Genomic DNA, 25,775 nt, shown 5'->3' on the forward strand with positions numbered 1-25,775 from the left:
AATGTGTTCCCAGTAGAACTAAACACTCCTTTTATTGTGTCTGGAGAAGTATAAGAACCTTTCACTTTATGGTTTTACTTATTCACATATCTCTTGATTTCTTGTCTCTCCCTCTTTCTTCCTCTAATATTCTGTGAATTCTGATAATGAGAAGTCCTGAATGGGCAACACACACAGATAGAGTGAGTGAGGGAGGGAGGGATGCGAGTAAAGGGTGGGGGTTCTGGACACAGTCTGTCACTCTCAGTTTTTATAATCTTTTTCTCCCAATTTCTTTTATTGATATCATAAAATATTTACAATAGCACAGTCAGAAATCTTTTGGCAAGATCACATCCTGAAATTTTATCTTTCACACTGATGAAGTACAGAATCACGAAAACTTCCAGTTACTTTTATTTTGCACATTTGATGACACTATTTACTGCTAAATCATGCATTTTTTATCTTGTTCTGAATAGCTCCAGGAAAACTGTCAATGTGTTCTTTAGCACATGTAGTACAGTATCTCCTACAATAAAAAATACTGCATTTCTGAAATTGGCATACAGGCTGGTGACAACTGGAACACTTTGAACCTAATAACAGAAAATCATTTTGTCTAGGTGGTGTAAATGGGTTCCTCATAATGTAACTGTCTTCAGTAAACAACATCTTTTTCAAAAATGGTGGTTTCTGTCCAAAATAGTCATAGTGCTCTTCCAGACCACATATATAACAACAGAATACGCCACTTTCATCTGGCTTATCTGCAACAGGAGCTTCCACTATATTTCCTTCATTTTGTCTATTCTGTCCATCTGTTTCTGCCATCATAGTGAATCTGAAATACAAGGAAAAAAGAATACTTAGAGGAAGAATCATCAAACAATGGAAAATACAGGAAAGGATGTAACAATATTATGAATATAGCAGAGATGCTGAGTCCCAGATAGGCACAACAAAAAGACTGTCAGAAAGAGAGCTTTCTGCCAACAAGGCCTTCGACAATTTGTCGAACGAACACACATATACACACACACATACACACTCACACACACACAAATGCAGCTCATACAAACATGACAACAGCAGCCAGAGACTGGTCACACATTGGTGTGTGTGGGTTGCAAGTAGCACTGGCATAAAAGCCAATGTTACAAAGTGTACACTGATAATATGTAAGTGGCAAAATTATACTTCACTGAAAATAGCATGTCATGTTTGTATGAGTTGTGTGTGTGTGTGTGTGTGTGTGTGTGTGTGTGTGTGTGTGTGTGTGTGTGTCACTGAAAATAGCATGTCATGTTTGTATGATGTGCATTTGTGTGTGTGTGTGTGTGTGTGTGTGTGTGTGTGTTCGTTCGACAAATTGTCAAAAGCCTTGTTGGCAGAAAGAAAATGAAGTCATTAGAGACAGAGCACAACCTCAGATTACACTAGGATGGGGAAGGAAATCGAGGGTGGCCTTTGCAAAGGAACCATCCTGGCATTTTCCTGGAGTAATTTAGGGTAATCACTGAAAACTTAAACCTGAAGAGCCAGAAGGGTATCAGAACCATAATCCTCCCGAAGGTTAGTCCAGTGTGCCAACCACTGCACCACCTTATTCGGTTATGTGATGGAATCTCACAATAGTTACTTTTCGATTATAGGTAATTTTGATACTTACAAAACATCCCTGTAAATTACGTAACATTGGTTTTTATTTAGGTACTGCTTGAAAATGAATAGTAGCTCAAATTGGTTCTGAAGTAAGCACATTAAAGACAATATTGTGCAGCAGAGGTGGGACTATTGTTATATCCTTCTTACAACATGTGATAACTGGAATCACGAAAATATCAACCAAACGTTTAATATGAAAAGTAAAAAAAATAATCTCAAATAAAAATGGCAATGTCATGTACAACATTATAGTCATCTCACCACTGATACAATTTCCATTTTACCACCTAAAACAAAGAATATTTCTTGCAAAATGTTCTAATTAGTATTTTATTAAATGCCTGTTTTATAACCTTGAAGGGGATATTTGCAGAGTTGTTCTCTGTGAGAAACCCAACAAAACAAACGTTTTATCTATTTACTAGCTGATTACAATATGTTCTCCAGTTACTTATTTGTGTATTTGTGCCAATTTCTCATAAAGGAATATAAAAATGATATCATGTGTATTTCATCCCTTTTGAAAGGCTCTAAGGAGATCTGTTTGTTTTACTGGAGTAAACTTGGAAATACAGGGTGGCGCAGGGGAACGGGAAATTTTGAACGTTACAGTTGGCACCACTGTAGCGCCGGCAGATGTTCGAAATTTTGCACAATTGATGTGAACACATTGCCATTTAGTAATCATGGAGAATTGGACTGGTGCGGAACATACAGTACCTATGAGAGCGTTTTACAAAAATGGTGATAGTGCGACTGCCGCGCAGAGAACATTTCGACAGCATTACCAGCTTGGACGTGTCCCATCTGCGCATGCGATTACAACGTGGGTGCGTAATTTTGAAGAAACAGGATCTGCCTTGAAAAAGAAACCTCCAGGTGGCATTCCAACGGTACGTACCCCAGAGAACTTTGCAGCTGCTAGAGCTGCAATCGAGAGAAGTCCTCGCCGCTCCGTTCGACAGCATGCATCTTCGCTAGGGATTAAGCGATGAAGCTTACAAAGAATACTACACGAATTACACTTCCATCCGTATAAGTTGCAGATTCTGCAACACTTACATGAACGAGACCCAGCGTCACGTATGGAGTTTAGTAGCCAGATATTGGCTAAAATCAACGAGGACGCGAATTTCCTTGGTAACTTATGGATATCAGACGAAGCCCATTTCCATCTGAACGGATTCGTGAACAAACAGAATTTTCGTTATTGGGCACAGGACAATCCTTGTGAGTTTCGCCAGCGACCACTACATAGCGCCAAGGTCACAATATGGTGTGCTATATCATGTCATGGTGTTATCGGCCCTTATTTTTTTGAACGTGAGGATGGTAGTGCAGTGACATTAACATCCGCTCGATATGTTGAAATGCTTCAAACATTCTTTACACCGAGACTGTACGAGCTTAATCTTAACGTCGAAAACATGTGGTTTCAGCAGGACGGAGCCACGTCACACACTGCTTGACAATTGATGGCAGCAGTTCGTCAATTGTTTGGAAGACGCATTATTTCACGTAACAGTGACATTGCATGGCCTGCGAGATCCCCTGATCTTAGTGTGTGCGACTTCTTCCTGTGGGGATATCTTAAAGGCAAGGTGTACCGTTCACGTCCTGCAACAATCCATGAACTGAAGGAGAACATTGAAAACGAAATGACTGCCATTCTCCAGGATTTGCTACACCACGCACTCCAGAGTTTTCATAACAGGCTGTTAGAGTGTGAACGCCGAATGGGAGCACATCTTTCCGATGTCATCTTTAAAAAGTAAAGAGACACTTTTGGACATTTTGATTGTAAAGACATACTGAATAATGGTATACTGAATACATTCACTTTCATTAATAAATTATTAGTTTTATGAATTTATTCATGGAAATGTCGTTATTTCGAAATTTCCCGTTTCCCTGCGCCACCCTGTATCACTGAGAATATCTGCAATCAATCCCGGAACTCAGTCACTTTCCATCATTTTTATGCGTCAGTCTCTTCCCACACTTAAGGCTCAATCAGACAGACAGCGGGTTGACCATGCAGTCAGGCCATCCTGTTGCCTGCCATAGTCAGCTGGGGTCAAACAGAGTGTGGGCATGATGCAGCAACCGATATATCGAATGCTGCTCATTGCGAGTAAATGAGCTGCTGCATGTCAAACATGAGTAGCAGTTCTGGCAACAACCACGAGTTGCTTTTATTTGCTCTCAGTTTGAGGAAGCAAAAAAAGTGAGTACATGAAATGAATGCTTAATGATAAGATTATGGTAAATTACATTCATCATCCATGTTACACTGCCATACATGGCTACACTCCATACAAATACTTTCAGAAATGAGTACCTGACACTCAAATCTATATTCGATGTTAACAAATTTCTCTTCTTCAGAAACTCTTTACTTGCCATTGCCAGTCTACATTTTATATCCTCTCTACTTCGACCATCATCAGTTATTTTGCTCCCCAAATAGCAAAACTCATCTACTACTTTGAGTGTCTCATTTCCTAATTTAATTCCCTCAGCATCATCTGATTTAATTCAGCTACATTCCATTGTTCTTGTTTTGTTTTTGTTGATGTTCACCTCATATCCTCCTCTCAAGACACTGTCCACTCTGTTCAAGAGCTCTTCCATGTCCATTGCTGTCTCTGACAGAATTACAATATCATCAGTGAACCTCAAAGTTTTTACTTCTTCTCCATGGATTTTAATTCTTACTCCGAATTTTTCTTTTGTTTCCTTTACTGCTTGCTCAATATACAGATTGAATAACATTGGGGACAGGCTACAACCCTGTCTCACTCCCTTCCCAACCACTGCTTCCCGTTTCATGCCCCTTGACTCTTATAACTACCATATGGTTTCTGTACAAATTGTAAGTACCCTTTCACTCCCTGTATTTAACCCCTGCCACCTTCAGGATTTGAAAGAGCGTGTTCCAGTCAGCATTGTCAAATCTTTCTCTAAATCTACAAATGCTAGAAATGTAGGTTTGCCTTTCCTTAATCTATCTTCTAAGATAAGTCGTAGGGTTGGCATTGCCTCATGTGTTCCAACATTACTACAGAATTCGAACTGATCTTCCCCAAGGTCAGCTTCTACCAGTTTTTCCATTCGTCTGTAAAGAATTTGTTTTAGTATTTTGCAACCATGACTTACTAAACTGACAGTTCAGTAATTTTCACATCTGTCAGCACCTGCTTCCTTTGGGACTGGAATTATTATATTCTTCTTGAAGTCTGAGGGTATTTCGTCTGCCTCATACATCTTTCTTAGCAGATGGTAGAGTTTTGTCAGGACTTGCTCTATCAAGGCTGTCAGTAGTTCTAATGGAATGTTGTCTACTCCCGGGGCCTTGTTTCGACTTAGGTCTTTCAGTGCTTTGTCAAACACTTCACACAGTATTATATCTCCCATTTCAACTTCATCTACATCCTCTTCCATTTCCATAATATTGTCCTCAAGTGAAAAGCCCTTGTATAGACCCTCTATGTACTCCTTCTTACCCTTCTGCTTTCCCTTCCATGCTCAGAACTGGGTTTCTATCTGAGCTCTTAATATTCATACAAGTGGTCCTCTTTTCTCCAAAGGTCTCTTTAATTATCCTGTCGGCAGTATCTATCTTTCCCCTAGTGAGATATGCCTCTAAATCCTTACATTTGTTCTCAAGCTGCCCAGCTTAGCCATTTTGCACTTCCTGTCGATCTCATTTTTGAGAGGTTTGTATTCCTTTTTGCCTGTTTCACTTACTGCATTTTTATATTTTCTCCTTTCATCAATTAAATTCAATATATCTTCTGTTCCCCAAGGATTTCTACTAGCCCTCCTCTTTTTACCTACTTGATTCTCTGCTGCTTTCACTATTTCATCCCTCAAAGCTATCCATTTTTCTTCCACTATATTTCTTTCCCTCATTCCTGTCAATCGTTCCCCAATGCTATCCCTGAAACACTCTACTACCTCTGGTTCTTGAAGTTTATCCAGGTCACATCTCCTTAAATTCCCATGTTTTTGCAGTTTCTCCAGTTTTAATCTACAGTTCATATCCAATAGATTGTGGTAAGAGTCCATATCTGCCCCTGGAAATGTCTTACAATTTAAAACCTGGTTCCTAAATCTCTGTCTTACCATCTATCTGAAACCTTCCAATGTCTCCAGGCCTCTTCCACGTACACAATCTACTTTCATGATTCTTGAACCAAGTGTAAGTTATGATTAAGTTATGCTCTGTGCAAAATTCTACCAGGCGGCTTCCTCTTTCATTTCTTACCCCCATTGCATATACACCTACTACGCTTCCTTCTCTTCCTTTTCCTGCTTTCGAATTCCAGTCACCCATGACTATTAAATTTTCGTCTCCCTTCACTATCTGAATAATTTCTTTTATCTCATCATAAATTTCATCAATCTCTTTGTCATCTGCAGAGCTAGTTGACATATAAACTTGTACTAGTGTGGTAGGCGTGGGCTTTGTGTCTATCTTGGCCACAATAATGCGTTCACTATTCTGTTTGTAGTAGCTTACCACACTCCTATTTTTTATTAATTATTAAACCTACCCCTGCATTACACTTATTTGATTTTGTATTTATAACCCTGTATTCAACTGACCAGAAGTCTTGTTCCTCCTGCTACCAAACTTCACTAATTCCCACTATATCTAACTTTAACCTATCTATTTCCCTATTTACATTTTCCAACCTGCCTGCCCGATTAAGGGATCCGACATTCCAAGCTCCGATCTGTAGAATGCCAGTTTTCTTTCTCGTGATAACGATGTTCTCCTGAGTACCCCCACCCAGAAGTACGAATGGGGGACTATTTTACCTCTGGAATATTTTACCCAAGAGGACGCCATCATCATTTAACCATACAGTAAAGCTGCAAGCCCTTGGGAAAAATTACGGCTGTAGTTTCCCCTTGCTTTCAGCTCCTGTTACTATAAGTTTATTATTCACATGACTCTCATCCTGCTCTTCTTTATCTAATAACCATTCCTTCATAAGTAGGGTTGGTACAAATGCTATGAGCTACCACAGTTTTTGGTGGTACAAATGCTTGGAGTTGTGTTATGCGTTGTCATGTGAACAAACATCTGAGGGTTGTTATTCTTCACCTACTGCTACATTGTTTATTGTTGCCATAGACAAACCTTGTAACTTGACAAAAGTTTGCTTCTCTCCTTTTCTGGGATTTACTATTTATTCAGTTACTATTTATATCATCGTGATTATTATTGGCTCTCTCACTATTCATCGTATCTAAACTTTCTACACAGGATAACAACTCTTTTACTGTTGTCCATCCTCTACATAAAATCTCTTTACATAGTAGGGTAGTCTTCTGACTAACACTTTTGCTAGATATACTTCTTAAAGCTCCCCCATGAACTATTATAATATTTAGGGTCAAGCAGTTCTAATGTTAGTTCTTCCTATATACATTGAGACAAAGTCTTCCATTTAAACTTTTCTTGGAAGTTGTTCCAAGACACAAATTCTCCTGAGTGAGCATTTCCCCACATTTCAAAACAAAACTAACTGGTTACCAACCTCAAATTCTTTGCTTCAAAAATGAAAACGGCAGCTTGGCTCTTAAGAACAAGGAAAAATGTAAGGTACTTGCTAATTATTTTGAAAAACTATTGAACGTCCAGAACCAGCGAATAAATTCCACCCACAGCAAATTAATAACACCAACCCTAACTTTAAAGCACCTGACGAAATTGAAATAACTAAACAACTTAAAAGAGATCCCTCAACTAATAGGACATGTCTGGCAAACTGAGAAAATACCAGAGGACTGGAAAACTGCCCTAATTCATCTATTGCATAAAAAAGGGGATAGGACCAATGTTAATAATTACCGAGGAATCTCTCTCCTCCCAGTGACATACAAAATTCTCTCACAGTGTTTACTTGATCAAGCCCAAGAACAGCTAGAACCTAAAATTGGTGAATACCAAGCAGGCTTTAGACCAAACAGATCCTTCCCTGAACAAATTCTTTCTTTAAAACTAATCCTCAGACACCAAAGGATTTCTAGTAACAATATTGTATGTACATTTGTGGATTTTAAAAAGACTTATGACTCAGTTGATCATGAGTCTCTTTTCCAAATTTTAAAGGAACAAGGCTAGATAATAAAACTCTAACACTGATTAAGGAAACGTTAACCGACAGTATACCTAAAGTTAAATTCATAGGAGAGATTTCTGAACCATTTCAAATAAAGACTGGTGTTAGGGAGATGGACTCTCTCCATTATTGTTTAACTGCGTTTTGGAAAAGGTAATTACAGAATGGCGAGAACAAAAGTCAATTCGAAATATAGACCAATCAATCAAGTTAGGCAGAAGTTATATTAGAGTAGATTGCCTTGCCTTTGCAGATGATCTGGCAATTTTAACTAGGTATGTTACCACATCCGAAAAACAAATTGAAATTCTTAAAGAAGTAGGACTACAAATATCATTCAAAAAAACAAAATACATGACATGCAACAAACAAGCACCAAAGTTTTTGAATACAAAATATGGAAAAATATAAAGGATGTCTCAGTTTAAATACTTGGGGGAAATCCTGCAAGAAAACAGTCTGGAAAAAGCTGCAAATGTAGTCTGCTGTCAAAAGATGGCAACTGCATTCAGATTAACACAAAACATTTATAATAAAAAATCACTTTCTAAATCCACTAAACTTAGACATTACAGCACTGTAATCAAACATGAATGTCTTTATGGAGCATAAACTTAAATTTAATTTAATTTAATTTAATTTAATAGGAAGAGGGATACTGGCGAAATTCGAAAGAAAGAAAGAAAGATTGTTAGGAAAATATTAGGCCCGAAAATTACTGATGGAGAAACTTACAGGCTGAGAAGTAATAAGGAAATAGAAGAACACACAGACATATATGGTGACATGAGAAAATGAAGACTTAAAGAATGGCACCCACTAGGTTGACAAAACAAATAGTAGAATTCTACAAAAACTGAAGTAAGGCCAAAACTGAGCCAATGAAATGGATTGCTGCAATTAAGGAGGATCTTAAAGCAGCCGGTATAACTCAGACAGACCTTACAGATAGGAAAACATTCAGACAAAAGATATTTGACTGGAAAGTTGGTCAGAGGGAAATTAGAAAATGGACTGGAACATCATGATCTGATGAAAGAAAGAGACTTCATTCTGAAAGGATGAAACAAATTTGGGCACAAAGAAAGGCCAACCATCAAACATGACATTGATGGATTGTACCTCATGTGATCCTACTGGGCCCATATGTGAATAATAATAAAACAGATTTCACACGTGTTTTCCTGTGAAAGAGGTAGTTCAAAATGATGTGCCACATGACCTCCTCCTCATCTGAAACATGTAACTCACATCCAAGATAGCGAATTTCAAAATGGTCTCCACTGTCACCACAGCTTCTACAAGTTGTGCCTCCACCTAAGGACACCCCATACCAGATGCCATATGATTCCTTACACTGCTCAAGTTTTATAGCAGTGTATCCAAATTTTGACTCACCCTGTACTGTCCCACCTTTGTGATAGCTCATTGGTAATCTTACCATTACTATCTCATACTAGTGAGAGTTTGTTACTAATTTTATTATTGCTATATTTTATTTTCTTATGTCCGCAGCTCTTGGTCTTGCGGTAGCATTCTTGTGTTCCGTGCACGGGGTCCCGGGGTCAATTCCGGCAGGCCCAAGGATTTTCCCTGCCTTGATATGACTGGGTGTTGTTGTGTCATCTTCATCATCATCATGAATCCCCATTATGGTCATAGGAAGGCAATGGTAAACCACCTCTGCTAGGACCTTGCCTTAGGAAGGCAATGGTAAACCACCTCTGCTAGGACCTTGCCTAGTCGGCAGTGCGGGTCTCCCACATCGTTCCCTACACTCCTCGGCATATGGAACCTCTCATCATCATCATCTTATTTTCTTATTAATACTATCCTCTTAGTTTTTGAACATCTCCTCGATTGCTTGCACCCTGTACTGCCCGCATTTGTGATAGCTCACTACTAATCTTACCATTACTGTCTCGTGGTAGTGAGAGTTCATTACTAATCTTATTACTACTATCTTTTACACTGAAGTGGCCAAAAAACTGGTATAAACATGTGTATTCAAATACATAAGTATGTAAACAGGCAGAATACAGTGCCACAGTTGGCAACACCTTTATAATGCAACAAGTGTCTGGCGCAGTTGTTACATTGGTTACTGCTGCTACAATGGTAGGTTATAAAGATTTAACTGAGTTTGAATGTGGTGTCACAGTCGGTGCACAAGCGATGGGACACAGCATCTCCCAGGCAGCGATTAAGTGGGGATTTTCCCATACAACCATTTCACGAGTGTACCGTGAATATCAGGAATCCAGTAAAACATCAGATCTCCAACACTGCTATGGCTGGAAAAAGATTCTGCAAGAACGGGACCAACAACAACTGAAGAGAATCGTTCAACATGACAAAAGTGCAACCCTTCCACAAATTGCAGCAGATTTCAATGCTAGGCCATCAACAAGTGTCAGCATGCAAATCATTCAACAAAACATCATCGATATGGGCTTTTGGAGCTGAAGGCCTACTCGTATATCCTTGATGACTGCATGACACAAAGCTTTATGCCTCGCCTAGTCCAATCAACACTGATGTTGGACTGTTGATGGTTGAATGGTTGAAACATGTGTCTACTCAAAGCCGTGCGGGATTAGCTGAGCGGTCTAAGGCGCTGCAGTCACGGACTGTGCGGCTAGTCCCGGCGGAGGTTTGAGTCCTCCGTCGGGCATGTGTGTGTTTGTGTGTGTGTGTGTGTGTGTGTGTGTGTGTGTGTGTGTGTGTCCTTAGGATAATTTAGGTTAAGTAGTGTGTAAGCTTAGGGACTGATGACCTTAGCAGTTAAGTCCCACAAGATTTCACACACACACACACACACACACACACACACACACACACACGTCTCTACTCAAAGTGTATTTGGGCGGATGGATGTGTACGGGTATGGAGACAACCTCATGAATCCATGGATCCTGCATGTCAGCAGCGGATTTTTCAAGCTTTTGGAAGCTCTGTAATGGTGTGGGACATGTGCAATTGGGAGTGATATGGAACCCCTGATACGTCTAGATACAACTCTGACTGGTGACACGTTTGTAAACATCCTGTCTGATCACCTGCATCCATTCATGTCCATTGTGCATTCTGACAGACTTGGGCAATTCCAGCAGGACAATGTGACACCCTACACATCCATAATTCCTACAAACTGGCTCCAGGAACACTCTTCTAAGTTTAAACACTTCTTATGACCACCAAACTCCCGAGAAATTGACAATATTGAGCATATCTGGGATGCCTTGCAATGTGCTGTTCAGGAGAGACCTCCACCCCCTCAAACTCTTACAGATTTATGGATAGCCCTGCAGGATTCATGGTGTCAATTCACTCTAGCACTACTTCAGAATCAGTTGAGTCCATGCCACATCATGTTGCGGCACTCCTGCATGCTCGGGCGGGCCCAACACGATATTAAGCACATGTACCAGTTTCTTTGGCTCCTTAGTGTATTTTCTTATTAATACTATCCTCTTAGTTGTTGAACATCTCTGACAATTTCACAAATAAAGTCATCATATATATTCCTTGTGCTTTCATGGCCATTTTCCTAGTCCACATAGGCATATGCTAGACTGAAGAGCCAAAGAAACTGGAAAAACAGACTAATATCACGTAATGTTCCCACGAACACACAGAAGGGCCACAATACGACATAACATGGACTTGACTAATGTCTGAAGTAGTGCTGGAGGGAATTGACACCATGAATCCTGCAGGGCTGTCCATAAATCTGTAATAGTATGAGGGGGTGGAGATGTCTTGTGAACAGTATGATGCAAGACATCCCAGATATGCTCAATAATGTTCATTTCTGGGGAGTTTGGTGGCCAGCAGAATGTTTAAACTTATTCCTGGTGCCACTCTGTAGCAATTCTGGATGTGTGTGGTGTCGCATTGTCCTGCTGAAATTGCCCAAGTCTGAAGGAATGGACATGAATGGATGCAGGTGATCAGGCACGATGCTTGCGTATGTCTCACCTGTCAAGTGTCATATCTAGACCTATTTTGGGTCCCGTATCACTCCAACTGCACAAACCCCACACCGTTACAGAGCCTCCACCAGCTTGAACAGTCCCTTGCTGACACACGGGGTCCATCGATTCATGAGGTTGTTTCCATACCTCTACACGTCCATCCACTTGATATAGTTTGAAATGAGACTCGTCCAACCAGCCAACATGTTTCCAGTCATCAAGTCCAATTACGGTGTTGATGGGCCCAGGCAAAGTGTAAAGCCTTGTGTCGTGCAGTCATCAAGAGTACACGAGTCAGCCTTTGGCTCTGAAAGCCCATATCAATGATGTTTCGTTGAATGGTTCACACACTGACACTTGTTGATGGCCTAGCACTGAAATCAGCAGCAGTTTGTGGAAGAGTTGCACTTCTGTCACACTGAATGACTCTCTTCAGTCATCACTGGTCCTGTTCTTGCAGGATCTTTTTCCAGCCACAGCGAAAGCGATATCGGAGATTTTATGTTACCAAATTCCTGATATTCACATTACACTCATGAAATAGTCAAACGGGAAAATCCCCACTTTATTGCCATCTCGGAGATGCTGTGTCCCATCTCTCCTGCACTGACTATAACACCTTGTTCAAAGTCACTTAAATCTTGATAACCTGCCATTGTAGCAGCAGTAACAAATTTAACAAGTGTGCCAGACCCTTGTTGTATTATATAGTTGTTGTCAACTGCAGCACCATATTCTGCCTGTTTGCATATCTCAAAAAATGATATTGTTACTATTTACATATCTCTGTATTTGAATATGCATGCCTATACCAGTTTCTTCAGTACTTCAGTGTATTATCATACTGTTAATCAATGTATACCATAAAAGTAAGTGTACAATGTGTGTGCCACTAAAACTCAGAAACGAATCTCAGAACGATCAAGGGAGTTATATGGTGTGATAGCCCTCTGCCCCCATCCATGAAGGAGTTTCTCATTTTTACCTGAAGGGCATGCTTTTGAAGATATAAGGGAAGGGCTGGGAAGTTTCACCCTCTAGAAATTTCCAGAACATTCAAGCGTATTCAAGAACATTCCATAACATCTGTGAGTATTAGAGAGCATTCCACATCATTCAACAATGATCTGGGATGTTTTTGAATGTTTGGGAATAATCTGGAAGATTCAAGAAGATTCGAGAATGTAAAGGAACATCCCAAATCATTGTGGAAGATTCCAGAACACTCTCGAATATTGTGGAATGTTCTGGAACATAGTGGACCATTCAAAGTCTTTTTGGTATGTTCTGGAATTCACCACTGGTGGGGCTACCCATTGGTAGGGGTATATACAGCAAAACCAGTCATAGGTTCAAACATCAGTTTCATATCAGAGACAAAAGGATGAACAAAAAAAAATAGTGCAGTGACTGAATAAAAAAAATTGTGAAGTGTGAGTAGTCAAAGTGATACAGTGACTGAATGTAAATTGAAAACAAGGCATGAAAACTGTGCAAAGTGTACTCAGTGTACCTGTTACTAAAAAGTTGATTTCATTTATGTTTTGAACGATGCCCAAATGTAAAAGAGGACAAGATATTGCCAGTTCTGAAGCAAATGGAGAAAACAAAAAGAAGAACACAAAGCATGTGTAAGTTCCCAACGAACGGCAACCAAAGATCAACGAAATTAACAGATTGAAGAATCAAGAATTGTAACACAATTTTATAATAAAAGATGGCAAACTCAAGCTAGCCATGAATATATCACTCAACAAGATGAGGAAAGTAAACAGTACAACCTAACAAATGAAGCATTCCAGTAAGTGATGAAAGAATATAATGAACATAAACACGTCGTAATTGGAAAAAAGGATAATGTCTGCCAATTCTGCAATGCAAAAATGTTCAGTAGAGAAAACCAGGATTCTGCTGCTTGGATTACCACAACTAGAAGCACCTCCACAGAAATTTTTATATTAAATGATTGGGGAAACTCCAGAATCAAAACACTTCCTTCAAAATATAAAAGCTTACAACAACTGCTTCCAAATTACTTCTTTTGGTGTCACTTTGAACAATACTAACAGAGATGAAATCAATTGTGTTTTTTTTTTTTTTCCATCCAAGGACAAGTCTATCAAAATGCAGGACCATTATTACCACTACCCAATGAAGACCATAAATTTCTGCAAGTATATTACGTCAAAAATGAGGGAAAAGAAATTGATCAACAATGCACAAATATCATTGGGTTGAAAGGAGAAGTATTCCAAGATGTACAGAGGATATTACACAAATACAAACGGCTGATTCAATATTCACAACAGCACTAGACTGAATGATTTCTGATGACTATAAAGTTATAATTGAAGCCAATAAAAGACCACCTGGAGAATATGAATGTTGATTTAATGCACCTCAGGTAGACAAAGTCACCATCACAACTGTGGATGATGAAAACACAAGCCGTCATGTAATTGTACAATGAAGAAAGAAGTACTACAGCGCATTGCAGAGACAACTTTGATAGGATGGCCTCCAATATTTCTGTATGGTGAGGAAGGATATCATACTATGTGAAACAAATCCAACCTGAAATACAACAAAAAAACAAACAAAAAAGTCACTTCCAACAAGTTGTATGCTTACCGCTTAATGATCAGAGACGATGAAATATATGATCACATTCTCAACACTCACCATTTATACCAACAATTCCTGGTAGATATGTCTGCAAAAATAAAAGCAGAACAGATGCTTTACATAAGACTGAATCAGAAAAAAACTACACACAGAAGAACACATCCATCTTCAAGACGCAATCATAAATGACGGAAACATTGACGGCATTGGAACAGTGGTAATCTTACCCTATTCACACATAAGAAGTCCGAGACACAAGCACAAATACACTCAAGATGCCATGACCTACATAAGAAAATATTGATGACCTGACCTCTTCATAACATTCACAAGCAACTCATCGTGGCCAGAAAGCAAAGAACAACTAAGATTTGAATAGCCCCTATGTATCACCACGACATAATAGCACAAGTTTTCCAACAAAAAAGAAATGAGATTTATTGAAGTCATCATAAAATACCACATCTTGGAAACCGTCAGATCCTGGATGACCACAATTGAGTGGCAAAAATGAGGACAGCCTCACTCACACAATCTCACATGTCTACATGACAGAATTCATCCCATAGATATCGACAAAATTATCCAATCTGAATTTCCCAATCCACAAGACGACCCGCAACTGTGCTACATAGTAGTGAAAAACATTATTCACCGACCACGCTGGCATTTAAAGCCCAATTCGTCATGTATGAGTGATGGAGGGGGGGGAAAAAAAAAAAAAAAAAAAAAAAAAAAAAAAAAAAAACAGAAAACAGAGCCATACTTGGACAACGCACAAACCAGAGTTGATAGTTATCCCAAATACAGAAGATGATCACCCAAAAATGGCGGCTACACTGTAAAAATATGAATATCAGGCAGCAACGAACTGAAAATAGGTACTCAATGGGTAGTATCACACAACACATTATTTTCCAAAATGTTCCAAGCACACATAAACGTAGAATACTGCAATTCAAAGAAATCCACAAAATATGTCTGCAAGTATGTGAACAATGGCAGTAACATGGCAGAATTTAAAATAGCCAAAGACTGTAAACAACAAAACAAACAACAAGGATGTCATGCACGAAATGGGAAGATACATAACAAAGCAGCATGGCATTTTTTCAGTTTTCCCATACACGAACACAAACCAACCGTGCAACATTTAGCAGTACATTTGGAGAATGGATAGAGAGTTTACTTTATAAAAGATATTACCAGAAAAGTTGCAAGCAAATCAACTTAGAACACAACATTAACAGCTTTTTACCAACTGTGCCAAACGGATCCATTCACAAAAACATTACTAAATGACCCTCCAGCCTGCTTGAATAGCTTTTTAAAATCTTCACCAAACTTTTTAAAATCTTTACCAAAAAGAGCAGCATCATATGAGGTGTGTATTACAAAATTGTATGCCATGTTGGCACATAAAAATCATTAAATGTGAAACCATGCAAGCCAACAACAAAATTATTACTTTTTAAATCCATTACCAAAAACAGTTAACTATTCAAAACCACTGGGCAGTAAAACAAAACAGCACCACTTACGGTGTGTATCACAAAGTTGTATGCAATGTAGCATGAAAAAAAATCCCTAAAAATGAACAGCAATATTGGTATTAAAACAATAGGAGACCAAAAATCTCCACCACTTATGACCACTTACAAGCATAAAAACTTAAGCACACAAAACTCTGCAAATTCTGTGTAGATAAAACAACTTTTTCATAATATGTTCCACGGAAAAACAAACATTAAACCACATGTTGTCTTTTTTCAAGGCACGAAAAGTATACTTGCCATCCTGAGGAAGACAGCATAACCATACCCAAGGGCATATAGGGTGAGAGAGTGGGAGGAACATTGTAATGCCTTGAGAATTTCAGCGTAAATTCTAGAGACACTCGGTCTTCCACCGTCTCGAACACTCAATATTTTAAGTATGAGTGTGGGAGAGTGGAGATGTGTCTACCACACCACCGGTTTTTGTGTGTGCGGGATGGACGTGTATCAGGAGAATACACGTCAATCTGCGCAGCCAAGTGTTTGCCGCTCACGCCATAGAAGCTGTATGTGACGTAAAAGGAGCAAGCATGCGTTATTCTTTGATGGTGTAATGATTGTAATTGTTATGAAAAAATGAAATATGATTTGACCAGAGACTCTTAATTCGGGTGTTAGATTTTCTAGAAGCGAGAACCGTCTTTGAATTTCTGGTGGTTATTAAACTCACCACATTGTAAATATACTTAATTGTATCTGACGGTTAAAGACGCAATTGACTTGCAAGAATTTGTATACTTATGTGAGACTTGTGGAGATGGGAGAGGGGAGTTTTTCTTTTAATCCCTCTAACCAGCATTATTTCTTTGGAGAAGAAGTTGTGGAGATTGACGCAGCCGTGTATCCAGAGAAGAGGATCGGCTGAACGTTTCAAGTAAGTCAATTGTAATAAGAGAAAAGGAGAGTATGCAATGCAGTTTTGCACCACTTTTCTTGTCACCAAACTGTCAGAACGTGGTCACCGATGTGATCAGAACTCGAAGAAAGAGGACTTTTAAAACGAAATCAAGGTAAGAAGATATTGTGAGTTGCCATAGCAACGAATAGTAACAGGACAGAGAAATTGTTTTGCAGAGTTGGATTCTGCATAAATGGCAAAAAGGATGAAAGTTGATGAATACCAGACAAAAGAAGAAGTAAGGAAAATCTCAACAGTTTAAACTAAGAAGAGTTATGACGGGATCTATGTGATGAGGTTCCAGTGTGGAGAGTAAGCAGCCCTCATACAAATCGCGGGGGCGTGGACACAGTAACCAGCAACCAATGCCAACGGCGCCAACTGCTGCTCACCGGCGCTGGCGCCAACTGCTGCTCACCGGTGCTGACTACAAATCTGTTAACCGACACTGCCACTGAAACTAGCCTTCAACGTTGCCGGCGCCCATGCTGTTCACCAGCGCCAATTCAACACCTGCTCACCAATGCAGGGTAAGACTCTATGCCTAGCAGAACCAGCAACAGCTGTTAAAGTGACTAGGGAAATGCCAGACTGGTCTGAAATAATGAATTTAATTAAAGCCCAGCAGGCAGAGTCAGCAGCTGTAAATGCTCAACTAGAATTTGATATTGAACATAAATGTAATAATGTAGGATCTGAATTTAGTGAAAAATTAGTATCATTTCAAAGCATATGCAATGTACATTTGATGCTGTGAAACAAAGATTACACACTTTAAAGGAAAGTATTGAAAAGCAGGATAAAGTAATTCCTGTAGTCCAATTGCAAATTGCAGGCGTTAACACGCTAGTTGATAACGTGGAAAGAAATTTTAAAGTGAAACTAGCCACTTCAGATATAATAAGTATCAGTAATCATGAGGAACAGGTAGAAGAGATGATAGACAGAAAAGCTGATGCGAGAGTAACCTCCAACAATGTATCTCCAATCTTATCTTCTGAATTTAGTAATACCAAGCAGGATGTAGATGAACTGTGGAAGGAGTTCAAACTTATGCAGGGCAAAGTAGATAATAGAGTGACTTCCCCCCAATGTAGTATCAACTAGTGAAGTCATGACAGAGTTACAATGGGGAGCAAATTCAGGGTTATCTAGACAGTTCCCTAAGTTTAAGCTGGATGGGTAAGTACATCCTACTCATTTTCTGAATTGGTTTAACAAAGCCTTGCCGAAAAACTGGAAAGATTAAAAAAAATATCGAATTTGGAGTAGGGTACCTTTTAGGAGAAGCTTTGTAGTGGGGCACAGGGAACATCTAGAACTTTTTGTCTTGGGCAGACTTCCAGCAGTACTTTAAGGAGAAGTATTGGTCAACTAGTGCCCAGAAAAAATTAATATCTCATTTGTGGGACCCTAAGTATTATAACAGTATGTGGGGTACGATGAGAAAGTATTTCGACTGGCATTTAACACGTGCGAAGTACTTAGATAAGCCCATGGTGGAAAAAGGGTTGGTGCGAATTTTAATAAGACGTCTACCCATTTATGCCAGCAAAGATATACTGTGTAGTGGGTGGAAAACAGTAGGAGAACTGTTGTCTTTTGTAGATGCACTTGATGCCTTAAACAAAGACCGCAACGAAAACGTACATCAAAGTGAAAAACTGAATTGCAGAAGAGGTAGTTGTAATAGTAATTTTAAGAGACATGAGACCAACTCAGCTAGAGTACACCAGTGTAACCAGAACAAGAGTAGCGAAAATTACCAAAAGAAACATCCAACTTTGAATATAGGCCCAGTGGCATTGCAAGAATTTGTACCACTCAGTAATAAAATACAAAGCGGTAATGTAATAACCCAATTCAGTAACCAACCAGTGATTATCAATAATGAGGAAAATGTAGTGCGATCTCGATCCAGGGCCAGGACCCAGGTCGTAGAAATACATTAGGGGGGCTAGTCCATAATAAGTATGTTAATTTCACGCATAAAATACCAACCAAAGAATAGTTGTTACTGGAAGAACCGAGCTTAACCACCATTAATCCACAACCAATAATAATAGGCTTTTGAAGTTAACATATTTATAGATTCCGGGAGTGAAGTGTCACTTATTTCTAGCGCTTTCTTTAGCACATTACGAACTAAACATCACTTACCGCTATTGCCAGTAACGGGGGTCTATGTAGTCAGTATTACTGGAACGAAAAGCAAAGTCTTAAAACACAAGACCCAGGTGAACTGAAACATTGGGAATATCCCATTTCATCAGACACTGTTAGCAGTAGAAAATATCAATAGGGATGTGTTGTATGGCCAAGATTGGCTGTCAGAATTTAACATCATATTGAATTTTGAGGAGAATCTTCTTTATTATGGTAAAGGTGGCTACAAATATTGTGTACCATTTGCAACGGACAGCTATATTGGTAAACAAACAACCGAGAGTCAATGTTTACGATTAACAGCGACAGCACAATTGTCACCAGAGATTGAAAAGGCAAGTCACGTGACACATTGAGTTGACATACAGGGCAAAGTAAATCAATCACCAATATTAACCAGTGAACAAAAACTAGATTTATATAAAATTCTAATGGAATATGAAGAAGTATTCTCCGATCGCCCCGGTAGTATTAGTGATTACATATGTAAATTTAAAATCAAAGATAGTACTCCATTTTTCTGTAAGCCATATCTCATACCACTAAGTCTAAAAGAAGCGGTTATGGAAGAAATTGACGAGATGATTGACAGTAACATAATAGAACGTAGCTCTAGCATCATGAATAATCCCTTGGTAGCAGTAGTAAGAAAGGCTACAGGAGGTGTGTGATTAGTGCTAGGCGCATGTACTTTGAATAAGCATATAGAGATGGAATGAGACAGACCAATTCAGAAAACAAAGTATTTTAGCATGATGCACCTGACTGCTGGAAATTGGCAAATTTGGTTACATCCTGAATCAAAGAAATATACAGTGCTTCTATTTGATGGGAAATCATATCATTTTAATGTGTTACCATTTGGGCTAAATATCCATGTTTATACGTGCACTGAATGAGGCATTAGGAAGGGAATTGTTAAAAGATTTAACAATATATGTAGATGATATAATTTCATCTACCTTGAGTAAAACTCTAAAAAGTTTTAAAGAAAAAGGTATTGCAATAAAATTGTCTAAACCGCACTATGGGAGGCAAGAGCTTAAGTTTTAGGGCAAATCGTAGGAGTGCAAGGAATTAGACCAGACCCGGAACGTATATAGGTCATTAAGGAGTGTCCACCCACTAGAAACATAAGACAGTTGAAGAGATTTATTGGAATGGCCGGGTACTATAGACAATATACACGAAGTCAAGAGCCGAATGGCCCAAGACTTCTACTTTTTTTTTAAGGAAGGGAATACTGTGGGTTTTGGACCAAGAGGCCAATGATGCATTTGAAAATGTAAAAACAGCAGGGTGAGCCATTTAAAATTTCAACAGATGCATCCAACTATGGTATAGCAGCAAAACTTTTCCAAGGAGAGTCAGGTCTGGAAAGTACAAATCACAGTTCTATAGCTTTTGCTAGCTGGAGTTTCGACAAACACGAATTAAACTGTACAGCCAAAGAAAAGGAACTATTAGCAATAGCATAGGGTATCCAAAAATTCCAAACACTAGTATGGGGATCACCAAGCTCTATCATTTTTAATGGGTATTGATTACTAGATAGTAAATTAATGTGGTGGATTTGTTCCTACAGGAATATGACATTAAAATACAGTATATATTAGGTTCTGAAAATATTGTACCTGATGCTTTGTCTAGGTTACCTGTAGACATGAAAGAATTGAAACATATGGAAGGGCCCGGCGTAATTTCTGTGATTAATTTTTTGACAGTAGAATATCCACATAATGGGGTACAAGATAAGGCTTGAAGAATAACCGAAAACATTCATCTTATACCTACTTCACAGATATATATGCTATGTGTAACAAGAATTCCTTACCTCTTAATCAAATAGGGAGGTGCCAAATTATAGCACATAATTTATTTTGGAGGGACAGTATAACATCTCAACGTTGGTGCATATGTATTCCGAAGTGAATGGAGGATCAAATTGTGTGGCATGTTCATATGGGACACGGACACTTCGGAATAAAGAAATGTATAGCTCATATGAATAAGTTCTATTATTTTAAGAAGATAGGACAGAAGGTAGCATCTTTAATTAGGACTTGTGAAATCTGTCAGAATGTAAAAGAGAGTAACACACATGTTAAATACAAAATGTATCCAATCATTCCTAAGGTGTTACATGATCTCACAGCAGTAGATTTTTTCGGACCAATTCCAAAAGGGAAGGGAGGAGTATCATACATTTTTGACCTCATAGAGTGTTGCTCAAAGTATGTTAAATTATATCCTATTAAGAAAGTAAATACACAAACCATGATTCACTGTCTGCAACAATAATTTCTCGAGGTAGGCAAACCAAAACGATTTCTAACAGACAATGGTCACAATTTGTCAGTAATGAATTTAAAGAATTTTTAGGGTGGGAAGATGTTTATCAAGAACTAAAATCCAACTATAACCCATCATCAAATCCATGTGAACGAGTAATGAAAGAGATTGGGAAGTTATGTCGCACCTTCTGCCATGAAAAACATACGTTATGGGCAACGAAGAGCAAAGACTTTGAACTTATTTTAAATGAACTACCACATTTATCAACAGGATTAACACCTTTAGAAGTAATAGGCAAACCCTTTGCAGGAGAACCTCTTATTAAATGTTTCATTTAGCCTGAACAACCTACTGACGATTACCAAGTTAAACAGGAAATGGTCTCTAAAAATCTAGTTGACAAAGCACAAGAACGAGTGAGTAAACATAATGAGAAGGCTATTGAACCTCAGTACAAGGTCGACGACCTAGTTCTCGTAAAACAGCATCTTCAGAGCTCTGCCCTGAAGAAGGAGACATACATTTTTCCAAAAGTATGAAGGACCTTACCAAGTACAATCGGTAATACATCCCAAAGCCTTACTTTTAGTAGATCCTATAAAAGGATCAGGCGAAGGAAAATACAATATAAAAGACATAAAGTTGTATATTTCCCAGGGATGTTAACGTTCTGTGTTAACAGGCGGAGTGATGACCTTTGGATCCCTAGTTGTTTTCGGTGTTTCTTCTGTGCTATATTTTCCTGCACCAAATTCCCTTCAAATATTGAACTATACTGTAACCTATTCTTGAATTCTTAAACTATCCTATAAGTTTAGTACGAAGAAAATCGGATATGATGGTAAAGTAGAAAACTTAAGAGAACCACAAATGAACAGTGATCTCTAAACATGAAATGAAATGAATAAAATATTATTTGGGTGAAAGGTATAATATGATGATACTATTTAAACTGAGTGATGTCTAGGTGACATAAACTGAACAGAGTGTTTTATCTGTACGTGTAAAATATAGTGTAAAGTGATTAACTAAACAACTATTTGATTGCAGTGTATAATTTTCTATTTTTATAGAACATTTTATACCTTTCACGAGATGTGATGTAAAGGGGAGGGTTTGTATTGGTTTTGGAAGGGGTGGGTATTATAGATCAAGGCATGATTTACACTAACAAATAAATCAAGGCTAACACAGAACACACACCACACCTTTCAAACGACTCTCACAAATGTTTGTGACTGATTCTTCACCGTCTGCCATTCCATAGGGGTTGCTAAGGTGAGAATGTCCGTTCTGTAGGAGACGTTTAACACCATACCTCCTCCAGCTTCTCCCTCAAGTACTGGCGAAGTAGGGATCCTGGGGAATGGGGTGAGAAGGGTTTCCTGTCTTTAGGACTATCTTATTTCTCTTCTTCAATCTTAACAACCATTTCTACTTTTTCCTTTCTTACTTCTCATCTGAGTACCGGTCTATCTTTCCCTCTTTACATATTCATATACTTCTATCACTGAAGTCCTTCTTATTTTCCATGGTTTCCAATACCCTTCAACTTATTTCATATAAGTAGGCCGAAGAATCAGGATACACAGACACACTTATGTGTACACACAACGAAACACGAAGATGCAAACAATCGAAGTACAGATAAAAATGATGTAAGAACCATCAAGTGTTGTAGGGGGGCAAAGAATGTGCACGTAGAGAAATATGCACACATGGCTGTTTATTGTGATGGTTCTACATCGCCTAGTTACTTGAGAAAACTATCAAGTAGATATTTATTAATACATATACATATACATAGGAAATATATGTATAAGAACAATGACTATTCTATATCGCATATGTACATAAGGATATAAAACCTATGATAATTCTACATCAGGGATACATAAGAGGGAAGTGTGAGTAAATACGTAAGAGCCCGATTGGTTAGCCATGCGGTCCAATGCACAGCTTTCCAGGTGGGAAGGAGCGCCTGGTGCCCAGCACGAATCCGCCTGGCGGACTTGTGGTGAGGTCCAGTGAGCCAACTAGTCTGTGGATGGTTTTTAGGCAGTTTTCCATTTGCCTCGGCAAATGTGGGCTGGTTCCCCTTATTCCACCTCAGCTACACTATGTCGGCAACCTGCGCAAACAAGTTCTTCACATACGCGTACATCACCATTACTCTACCACGCAACCATAGGGGTTACAATCATCTGGTGTGAGACGTTCCCTGGGGGGAGAGGGGGTGGGTGGGTGGGGGGGGGGGGGGACTGGGGGCAGAACCACACAATGACCCTGAAAGGGTGGTTCGGTGTGGGGTGGCAGAGGGGTGAAGTGGACTGCGGTAGTCGTCGTGGGGTTGTGGACCACTGCGGCTGCAGCGAGGATGGAGCCTCTCCATCGTTTCTAGGCCCCCAGTTAACAGACAATGTAATACAATGCAAATACATAAGAAGGAAGTGTGAGTAGTTAAGGAGAATATAAGCGAAGGAGGAACTAATGAGCATAAGCCAAGGATGAACTAATAAGCATAGGCCAGGGAGGAACTAATTGTGATAATTATTCAGGAATGTTAGTCAAGCATTTGTTTTGACGATTTGTAGGATAGTGGGACAAGTATAGCATAAGTAAATGTATGATATATTGAATAATATATTTGTGGTGTATATTGGAAGCATAGGAGTGGAAGTGTAACGGAGGACTCTAGGGGACTAAATGAAGTATTAAGAAGTGAGTGTTAAGTGTGAAACAGATTTAGTTTCCAGACAATATTTAATTATAGTGTACATAAAGATGTATACTAGGGTAATGAACCATGGTGCCTACTCAGGAAGGATAAGGAGGGTGCACCCAGCATGAATTGGATATAAAAGAGCAGGTATGTAGATCTAAGAAAGGCTGACCTATACTGTGCGGACAGGGCCACCAAGAAGGGGACTGACCTGTACCATAGGAAAATCGTCACCATTGCAGCCACACTCATGACAGGAGGACTAACTGCCCAGTCCGCCCCAACTGCCATTGAATATATCCAATGAACAATTCCCGGTACGCAAAATCTCAACAGCTTCTGAACAGGGTGAACTTCTAAAGCAAGCTAAAATTATCTTCTGGGATGAATGCATGATAGCACATAAAACATAACTCAAAGCCATGGACAGAACATTACGGTACTTGTGACGAAACTCTGAAATGGTGGGAGGAGCTATACTCATACTCTCAGGATATTTTCAACAAACACACCCAGCAGATGAGATCAATACATGCTTTAAAAAAATCGCATCTCTGGCCACACATATAAATGCTGCAACTAACAAAAAATAAGAGAGTTGACTTATCTCAGCTCAGTACAGCCGATAGATAAACATAAAACAGAACCGAAAATTTACGTTCCTAGCTTTCGGAACAAATGTTCTTTCATCGGGGAGGAGAGAGGGGAAAGAAAGGGAAGAAGGGAAAGGAGATTCAGTTACTCACAACCCAGGTTATGAGTAACTGAATCTCCTTTCCCTTCTTCCCTTTCTTTCCCCTCTCTCCTCCCCGATGAAGGAACATTTGTTCCGAAAGCTAGGAACGTAAATTTTCGGTTCTGTTTTATGTGTATCTATCAACTGTACTGAGCTGAGGTAAGTACTGGCCAGCCCCTCTATCTCTCTGTTAGTATTTGTTTCACATCTTTATATGAGATTTTCCATTAATCATCTAGAGTTGACTTATCAAAACATAAAACACCACCACATTTTGCTCAATAAATTTTACAAATAGGCGAAGGCACATATCCTACTAACTAGATGACCGGCCTCATTAAACTCAACAGTGATTCCTACTAAATGGCAACTGCTTAAAACAAACTCATCAACCACATTTATCAAAACAATCGCGTGTTCGAGCTAAGGGGAGGGATATATAGTGCCTCGAGAATTTTGGGGTGAATTCTAGAGACACTCGGTCTTCCACTGTCTCGAACACTCAATATTTTAAGGATGAGTGTGGCAACTAAAAATAATATTATCAATGATATCAATTTGAATATTCAAAACAACATTCCCAGTGAAGAGAAAATATACAAATCAATTGACACAATGGTAAACACTGAAGAAAGTGTGAACTCCCTCACAGAATTTCTAAACTATTTGCAAGTACCAGTAATACCATTACACTGCCTTTGACTTAATATTCGCTCTCCAATCATACGACTCAGAAATTTCAACTCACCAAAACTGTGTAATGGAACAAGAATGATCATCAAACAGCTATCAAATAACATCACTGAAGCTGAACTTATGACTGGAAACTACAAAGGACACACACTATTTATTCCTGGAATACCTCTGATCTCTACTGAAATGCCATTCCAATTTAAAAGACTACAATTTCCAATCAAATTAGCCTAGTTTTACAATTAACAATATGCAAGGACAAATTTAAAAAACTGTTGTATCAACCTCAAAGACTTCTGCTTCTCTAATTTTCAACTATACGT

The 25,775-nt window shown here is 38.9% G+C and overlaps 1 protein-coding gene across 2 annotated transcripts in view; it reads right to left on the reverse strand.

Annotated features, from left to right (window-relative positions):
• Positions 1–696: 696 nt before the first annotated feature.
• LOC124612639 (putative transferase CAF17 homolog, mitochondrial) overlaps positions 697–25,775 on the reverse strand; it is a 57,946-nt gene continuing 32,867 nt past the window's right edge. Inside the window, exon 2 of one of the 2 annotated variants that reach the window (XM_047140939.1) lies at positions 697–823. The gene's annotated coding sequence lies outside the window, so the exon portion shown is untranslated. The remainder of the gene's footprint in view (positions 824–25,775) is intronic. The other variant, XR_006979557.1, reaches the window with a different exon arrangement.

The sequence above is a fragment of the Schistocerca americana genome, chromosome 4, assembly GCF_021461395.2.
Source record: "Schistocerca americana isolate TAMUIC-IGC-003095 chromosome 4, iqSchAmer2.1, whole genome shotgun sequence".
Taxonomy (NCBI): Eukaryota; Metazoa; Arthropoda; class Insecta; order Orthoptera; family Acrididae; genus Schistocerca; species Schistocerca americana.